The sequence below is a fragment of the Muntiacus reevesi genome, chromosome 2, assembly GCF_963930625.1.
Source record: "Muntiacus reevesi chromosome 2, mMunRee1.1, whole genome shotgun sequence".
Classification (NCBI taxonomy): domain Eukaryota; kingdom Metazoa; phylum Chordata; class Mammalia; order Artiodactyla; family Cervidae; genus Muntiacus; species Muntiacus reevesi.
Window position 1 is genome coordinate 62,472,048 of NC_089250.1, and position 9,170 is coordinate 62,481,217.

Genomic DNA, 9,170 nt, shown 5'->3' on the forward strand with positions numbered 1-9,170 from the left:
GGAAAGGGAAAGAATTCTACTCAAAGTCTCAAAGGGAGCACGGCCCCATCAACACCTTGCATTCAGGTTCTAGCCTAAAGAACTGTGAGAGAATAAATTTTTGTTGTTTTAAGTCACCCAGTTTGTGGTAGTCTGTTATGGCAGCCCTAGGAAACAAATACACCACCTTTTCTATGAAGCGGTCCCTGATTCTTCAAGTAGAAGTAATCTCTCCTGAGTTCCCATAGCACTTACTATTTCATTTAAAACACACTTTCCCCTCTTTTATTTAGGTTCACATCACTTCCCCAGATGAATTTGTTTCCTAAAAGGCAGAAGCTAACTAATCAACTGTATACAGACCTCAACAGTGGTAGGTAGTCAACATATACTGACTTTCATAATTAACTTTTTCTCAATACATAATCATTCTGATTGTAAAACTTCTGAATGAGTTATCCCCACATATACTGAAGAGTTACACACAACTCTCAGATGAAGATTCATTTTCTTTAGGAACATTCCTAGATCCAAATGTACTTATATTAATTTTATCAATATATATTACACTTAGATATATACATGCATGTATATGTACATTCTACTGATAGCTAATATCCACAATGGAAAAGAATGTTATTGATTTGTAATTGATCTAGTCAAATGCTGGTTTACTTAATATCTTCCTACTTTTACTGGTATTTGGCAGTTAATCTGTGTCTTTGAATTTCTCCAAAATGTTTGAATTTTTAAGTCTGTATTTGATAGAAAGAACACAGCCTTACTTCCAGGTAACATTTAAATTTATTGCAAGGGACTTAATCTTTTGACTAATTTCCCTCAGTAAAATCCAAAACAGGCATCTGATTCACAAATCTGCAACTAGTTATTTCTTCTTGAGAGAGACTGCAGTCTGGTCTTAAGAAAATGTACATAAATGGCACTATGGAACTAATATTCAACAGGTTCAAAGTCAGTAAGTTCAGTTCAGTCACTCAGCCGTGTCTGACTCTTTGCGACCCCATGAATCACAGCACGCCAGGCCTCCCTGTCTATCACCAACTTCCGGAGTTTATTCAAACTCATGTCCATCAAGTCGGTGATGCCATCCAGCCATCTCATCCTCTGTCGTCCCCTTCTCCTCCTGCCCCCAGTCCCTCCCAGCATCAGGGTCTTCTCCAATGAACCTGGGAGAAAGAGTCAACTCTTCCCATGAGGTGGCCAAAGTATTGGAGTTTCAGCTTCAGCATCAGTCCTTCTAATGAACACCCAGGACTGATCTCCTTTAGGATGAACTGGTTGGATCTCCTTGCAGTCCAAGGGACTCTCAAGAGTCTTCTGCAATACCACAGTTCAAAAGTCAGTAAAGGAGCTGATTACTGGCAATTTTTGTTGCCTCTTTGTGTATGGGGGGACTTGCAGCTGATTAATGCTAAATACACACCTAAATATCTATTTAAAATATGAATACCCTCTGAATTTGGTGATCATTAATATTATTAAGACTGACACAGTTTTTCTCCCAGGTTCATTGAGATATAATTGATATACAATATTGTATAGGCTTAAGGTGTACAATGAGATGGATACACATATATATTGAGAAATGACTATTATAATAAGGTTAGTTAACATATCCATCACCTCACATAATTACCATTTTTTATGTGTATGGTAAGAACATTTAAAATCTATTTTCTTAGCAACTTTCAAATATATAACACAGTACTATTAATTATAATCACCATGCTGTACTTCAGACTCCTAGAACTTATTCACCTTATAAGTTTATACCCTTTGATCAAATATCCCCAAGTCCCCCATCTCCTGGCTACTGACAACCACCATTCTACTCTTTTGTTTCTATGAGTTTGGTTTTTTAACTGACATAGCTAACGTTAACTGAGTGTTAATATTCTAACTGAAATAGAATATACAATTCTTCACAAGTTAAAAAAGAAGTAGTTCTTGCCTTTCTCTTTGTAGACTCTGTATATAAAATATAGCTTATCACCAAATTATAAAGCTGCATTTACTCCCTCCAACAAAATCAGAGTATTCCCTTTATGTACACATCTATATATACCTCTAGTCATTTATTAATTCACTCAGCAATTGTTTACTGAGCTCCTAGGCAGCCACTTTAAGTCTTTTTTAGAACAAGAAAAAGATTATAAATTTTTAAAAATAAATAAATGTGACAGACACACAGGACACCAGAGCTGAAGGAAAGGAGAGATATAGTCCCAGCCCTTAAAGGAACAACCAATTTGGTGAGGAAGGAGAGAGGAAACTACCTCCATATCTCTCCTTTCTCACCTTGCTGCTTCTGTATTTCATGACCAGGCTTACTTTCCGAATGTACAGATTTCATTATGTCACTGTATAGCCAAGAACTTTTGATGACTTCCCATTACTTAATCAATTCTAAATTTCTCAGCCTCGAACTGAAGAGGATTCAAAGCCTTCCATGAATAATATGCAGAGACTAAGAACACAGGCTTTGGAATTGGACTGCTTAGACTCATTCTCTATCAACTGTTAGTTCTATTTCTCAGTTTCCTTATCTACAAAAAGGGGATTAAAAATTAGTGCCTATCTCACAGGGTTATTGTGAGGATTAAATGAAATGCCGCTTGTAAAATGCCCGGCACATTATCTGGCAAACGGTAGGCAAGTGAAAAATGCGAGCTACTACTACTATTATTACTGTTGTTCAATCTCCACTTCCAGCCTCAACTTTAACAACAGTCCTGAGACAATATTGTTCTCCAACCAAACTAGACTCTTTACTATCTCTTAAACACCCATCTCTACCTTCATGCTTTCCCTCAGCCTGGAAAAATACTGTCTCATCTTCAAGTCGTAAGATCCTAAACATTTTTGGCAATCCTGCTTAAAAGGCCTTCTCTTTCAGGTACCACACTCTGACAGCCCAGCTCCATAACACATTATATATATGCTCCACATGACACAAATCCTGGCTACATTTATCCTTGTATTCTGCAGAGTTCTAGCCCAGTGTACATGATAGGGTTCAATTTGTTGACAAATGAATAAATCCCCATATTTCCTCTCTGTCATCCAAATAAATGCTCTCTTGGAAAACAGCTCCCTATCACAAGTAAAAAGATCTTTTCTGTAGTATTTCATAAAGCTGGTCAGCTAGTTTTCTTTTCTATTACCAATGTGGTAATTTCTAATATAGCATCGAGCACATAGTAGACGCCTAAATATTCAATGATTTAAATTTCATCTCATCTTTTAACTTCAATGATCAATTATTACTAAGAATGACTCAATCTTAGAAATGGAATTTAGTTTTTACCTGCCCCCAAATTCATCTGTCAGTTTCTGGCCATTCTGACAATATCTCGATATGTCCCTTATTAGTTTAGGTGAGGTAATATATAACATTTTGGTAAAGTCAGAACTAGAAAATCAAATGCCTGTAGGGGGATAAAGTAAATGAACAAAACAAGAGAGTAGTGAAAACTGCAAAGAACTACAGGGAGGAGTTCCACTCCAGCAGACAGTCTAAGGCAGCAGCCAAAATTAAGCAGCCACCTGGAAGCACCTCCTGCAACACTTAGCTCTCAGCCATTCTCTTTCAATCTGAAAACTGAATAACGTCTACAACTAAGTTGAGCATATTGAGCTTCCACTCTTGCCTAGGAATCATAAATGAACAATAATGCTAAATAATAAATAATAGCTAACATTATTGAGCATTTTCTAGATGCCACTCTGTTCTACATGTTATAAGAATTAGCTTACTTAATCCTCACAACAACTCTATTTTCCTTATTTTAAAGATGAGAAAACCAAGGCACAAATTGTGTCCAAGGTACACAATTCACAAACAACGGAGCTGGAAACAGGGCCTTCAATAGATTATACCAAAAAGAGCTCGCAATATGAAGACAGAGTACCATTCAATAAATGATACTGGGATAATTAATTGTACATCAGAAAAAATGAAATGACTCTACCTCACACGACAAACACGGGTCAAATCCAGATAAGAGATCTAAACATAAAAGGCAAAAAGATAATATAAAGAATAGCTTCAAAATCTTGGGAGAGAAAAAGATAAACTTGATTAAAATTCAAAACTTTTTAACAGCTTAAAGAGATGTAAACACATTAGCAACAAACCAGGAAATGATATCTGTAATACATATAGTTAACAAAAGGATTAATAATAAAAAAATATGAAGAAATCTTTTGAAAAAGACAACCCAATAGAAAAAAATGACAAAACAGGTCCCGGGAAGGTCTAAACTGTGAAAACCTGGCAAGAACCAGTTGTCACACAGTGGATCCCAAAACAGTAAACCACGGCACCACTGACCAATATAAAATATTCAGGGATCTATGTCATACTGCAGATACACAAAGCATGGGGAATCCAGCCAGAAAGACAGTGCCAAGATGGTTATTCTTCATCACATAGGAACTGGATGGTAAATCAGAAATTTAATGTCCAACATTCACACACAGATCAGGAACTGGCAAATATCTTTGGTAAAGGGCCAGAAAGTAAATATTTTCAATTTTGTGAGCTATATATTCTCTGTCACAACTATTTAACCTGCCATTGGTAGTATGAAAGCAGACAAAAGCAATATGTAAATAAGTGTGCCAGGGTTGCAATAAAACTTTATTTACATAAACAGGTGGTGAAACAGATTTGATGCATGGGTCACAGTCTGCCAAGATCTGACATTGATAGTTATGATTTTCCTACTCTAGGAATACTTTCCCAGTTTGTTGACACATGATTTTCTTAAGCAATAAACGACATCACACTTGACAGCTCTGTACTGGCTTCTAAAAGTCTACTATTCTACAAAAAAAAAAAAAAATTTCCCTTATTATCTGCAGCAATTCTCATTCATTTTCCTTTCACTCCTTTTTTAAACCTCTTTGACTGCCACCCCAAACTAGAAATCTAAAAAATTCCCCTTCTCGCTCATCACTCACAATGTAATTATATCAACACTTGAAAATTCTAACTCTATCCAACGTGCCCAGCTTCTGCCTTGGTTCAGGCCCTCAATTCCCTCATTACTTCTTTTCTGCTCTCCAATCCACCCTCCCTCCAAAACACATTAATTTATCTTCTAAAAATTAAACCTCATCATAACTCCACTCCTTGAAAGCCTTGAATGCCTCTCTAAAAGCCAAGAATTCAGTCCAAATTCCTTAGCAAGGTCCTTCAACCCAGGTTCCAAACAACCTTCTCTCCAACCACACACACACACACACACACACACACACACACACACACACACACACACACACACACACACACACACACACACACTGCTGCAGACACGTTCCAAACAACCTTCTCTCCAACCACACACACACACACACACACACACACACACACACTGCTGCAGACACGTTCCAAACAACCTTCTCTCCAACCACACACACACACACACACACACACACACACACACAATGCTGCAGACACGTTAAATTACATTCCCTGAAAATGTATGTCCTTCCAAACAACCTTCTCTCCAACCACACACACACACACACACACACACACAATGCTGCAGACACGTTAAATTACATTCCCTGAAAATGTATGTCCTTATCTTCTGCATCTGGCAAACTCCTTTACCTTTCAGGACACACCTCAAGTCTCACTTATTTCCAAAGCCTTCCCTGATCCTAGAGCAGAGACATGCCTACCTGTGTCCTAACAACCTGACAGCTCTCCTTTGGCATTTAACATCCTTAACTGTCATTGTTTACATGTTCACTTCTCTCATGGGACTGAATATCCAAAGTGAAAAGACCCTATCCTGCCTTAAAGGCCGGTGACTCCTCGCAGCCTAGCATAATGGCTGATATAAATAGATGTCTCAGTGAACAGTAAATGTCTGTTGAATGGAAGACATCCTTTGTGGTTCCTTAACCTGGGGTTCACAGATGGGAGTTCACAGACAGAATTCCCGGGGAAGGAGTGGAGGGGCTATGAACTTGGATAGGAAAAAAATTATTTTATTTTCACTAACTTCTAACTGAAAGTTACCATTTTAGTCAAATATGAACGTAGGCAGTAAGCCATTCTAGTATTAGCAGATCTGTGATTCTGCTACTGTAATCACAGATATCTTTATATCATATTATAGTTATTGCAGGTATCTTAAAGAATTATTTATGTTCATTTGATGTAATTATCAGACCCACCACTAGAGCTAATTTCTTAATTTGCTGCTAAAGAAGTCTATCTATATTACTACATCACAATTTGTATATTGTAGTAATTGCATTTCAATACAGTAGGTTTCTCTATAACCCCAGGTATTTTGTATTATGCAATTAAAAATATTATTCTGAAAGGGATCCAAAGGGTTTGCTAGACTGCCGACAAAGGTCCATCTAGTCAAAGCTAGAGTTTTTCCAGTAGTCATGTACAGAGAGAGTTGGACCAAAAGGAAGGCTGAGCATCGAAGAACTGAAGCTTTCCAACTGTGGTACTGGAGAAGACTCTTGAGAGTCTCTTTGAGTGCAAGGAGATTAAATCAGTCAATCCTAAAGGAAATCAATCCTGAATATTCATTGGAAAGACTGATGTTGAAGCTCCAATCCTTTGGCCACCTGATGCGAAGAGCCAACTCACTGGAAAAGACCCTGATGCTGGGAAAGATTGAGGGCAGGAGAAGAGGGTGACAGTGGATGAGATGGTTGGATGGCATCACTGACACACTGTACATGAATCTGAGCAAACTCTGGGAGACAGTGAAGGACAGGGAAGCCTAGAATGCTGCAGTCCATTGGGTGGCAAAGAGTTGGACATGACTTAGTGACTGAGCAACAAAGGAGCCCATGGTACAGAAAAGATTAGGCTTTCCTGCATAAGAAGGACCAAAAACAAACGAATCATGTTGCTGAATAAGGATACTGAACGTCTATTAAAAATATCATTGCTATGAACATCTTCATAACCTTTTTGTTGAAAGTCTTTTTTGATTATATGGGGGCCCTGGGACAACTATAAGGTAACTGAGAATTCTCTCATAGCCCATGGGGACTTTGAACTCTTCTATCATGATTGAACTTCAATTACAGTCATGATAGAGATCCATTGTTCACTGTTACCTTTTAGGCTTTTTGTGTCCCTTTGCTGTATAGTAAACACCTAGAAGAGAAGGAGCATCTCTTAAGACTCTATATAAAGACAGAACTCAAAAAGATCCTGAAGATAACTTCTTTACACAAACAGAAGCACACTAGAAATTATCAAACAGCTAGCTATCTATACTTTTCTCCTATCCCCCTCAATTTTTGTACTGACAAACTCAATACAAAAATAATTTACTTAGTAGTTCTTTGATATATGCTGCCATGCTTGACTTTTTTTTTTTAATTCATGCTTGACTTTTTAATACTTTTTGCCCACCTGACCAATTCCTCTAAAGCAGCTGTGTTGAATAAGGAGGCAACAGGCCTGAGTTCTAGCACTATTTCTGCCATTTACTGGTTAGATCTTTAGAAGTCAACTTTACCTTTCTGTGTCTCAGCTAAAATCACTACATAATCTGAAATTATTACATGATCTAAGGGCCTTTGCAGTTTTTACACATTCAATCCTTTACCATTCTCACGGGTTCAAAAACGCCTTTCTGATGACCTCCCCAGGTGACACTGCTCTTAAAAAACAGTGGGCAGTCCCCTTCCTGGGAAGACACCTTGGGTCACCGCCCACAAACAGCCGGGTCCCTCCTTTTAAAGACACACACACAAACTCCCTAAGTTGATGGAGGCTCTCTCTCTTCTTGCCAACCAGAACCAGTTCTATTCTGCATTCTTTTGCTGGCCAGCTCCTGCACCCAAACCTCAATCCCCCTTCTATTCTTCATCAAAGCCTTACTTTTTCTGTTGCTCTTGCCAATACGGAGTGCAGGATCCTGGGGGCACGTATGTCCTCAGTCCCTTGGGAGTTACACGGACTAGCCCCGCAACTCTAACGACTAGACCAAATTGATATTCGCCTCTGTACCGAAAGGGCCCTCATTTTCAATCAACCACCACTCCCCGCCCCCCGCAAAGAACTGTCCCAGCCCTGACAGCCTGGGCTCAAATCCCACGCCCCTCCGCGCCCTGCCGGCCTGGGGTCCTGAACATGGACCATGGCCTAACCCAGCTCCAGTTCCTGCTCCCCAAGCCCCACGAATCCTGATCCTGATTCCATTTGGACCCAGCGACCCTTCTCGGCGACCCCGGCCACGACCCCACGTCCGACTCCCGCCAGTTCCTCGGGCCTGGAGCGCCACCCCGTGCAGACCCCGACCGGCTCAGCACTCCCTCAGCTCGCGGACACCGAGTCCCGCACCCTCCCCAACCCTGCCGGGCCCCCAGCTGTCCCCAGCGCCCGCGCCCGCAGGCCCCGGGCCCGCTCCCCAACATGGCGACGGGGACACGAGCGCGGCGGGCGGGCGGGGCGGCTACGGGCCGGGACCGCACAGGGGCCGCGCTCCACGGTCCGCCGGCGCCATTTTCCCGCGCCGGGCCCGGGCGGCGCCTCCTTCCCGCGGCGCCAGCCGGGCCGGCACCGCGGACGCCCGGCGGGCCCACCCCTTACGGGCCCGCGTCGCCGTCAGCTCACCTGAGCGCGGCCCCAGCCCTCCCGGGCGGGCCTCGGAGCACCGGCCCGGGCCGTGCGTGCCCGCGGCCCTCCGTGTGTCTGTCGGTCCGTCCTCGCGTGCGCCCGTCTATCCGGCCGTCGGCGCCCGGCCGCCCGCAGCCCGACCCGGCTGGGCCTCAGGGAGCCGGCGGGGAGGGGGATGGGCCGGACCGGGCCGGGGAGGGAGGGGGAGGGAGGGAGAGAGGGTGGGAGCGCGGGAGAGGGCGGGGTAGGGCGGGGGCGGGGCCTTGGCCACGTGACCAAACGTCTCCCAGAGCGCGGGGCCGAGCGCGCACCAGCTCGGTTGGGTGCAGAGCTCGGAGCCGGGATATGAGATTGTTTGTCTCCTGGCGCTGTAATATTGCCAGTGGCTGCCGCCCCCATCTTGGAGTCACTGCACAGCCGTATGGAAACCCTCTAAGCTGAGTGTCCTTGGGCAAGTCAACTCTCCAAGCCTCAGTTTATGCACCTGAGATATGGATATAATAATAGTCTTTGCTAAGAGGAAATGAGGGAAAGCATGGCCCTTGGCACCGTGCCT

General features: G+C 42.4%; 1 protein-coding gene across 7 annotated transcripts in view; it reads right to left on the bottom strand.

Annotated features, from left to right (window-relative positions):
• NCOA6 (nuclear receptor coactivator 6) overlaps nt 1-8,792 on the bottom strand; it is a 94,541-nt gene extending 85,749 nt beyond the window's left edge. For all 7 annotated transcript variants that reach the window (XM_065921858.1, XM_065921861.1, XM_065921860.1 and 4 more), the window contains exon 1: nt 8,612-8,792. The gene's annotated coding sequence lies outside the window, so the exon portion shown is untranslated. The remainder of the gene's footprint in view (nt 1-8,611) is intronic.
• Between the last annotated feature and the right edge of the window lie 378 nt (nt 8,793-9,170).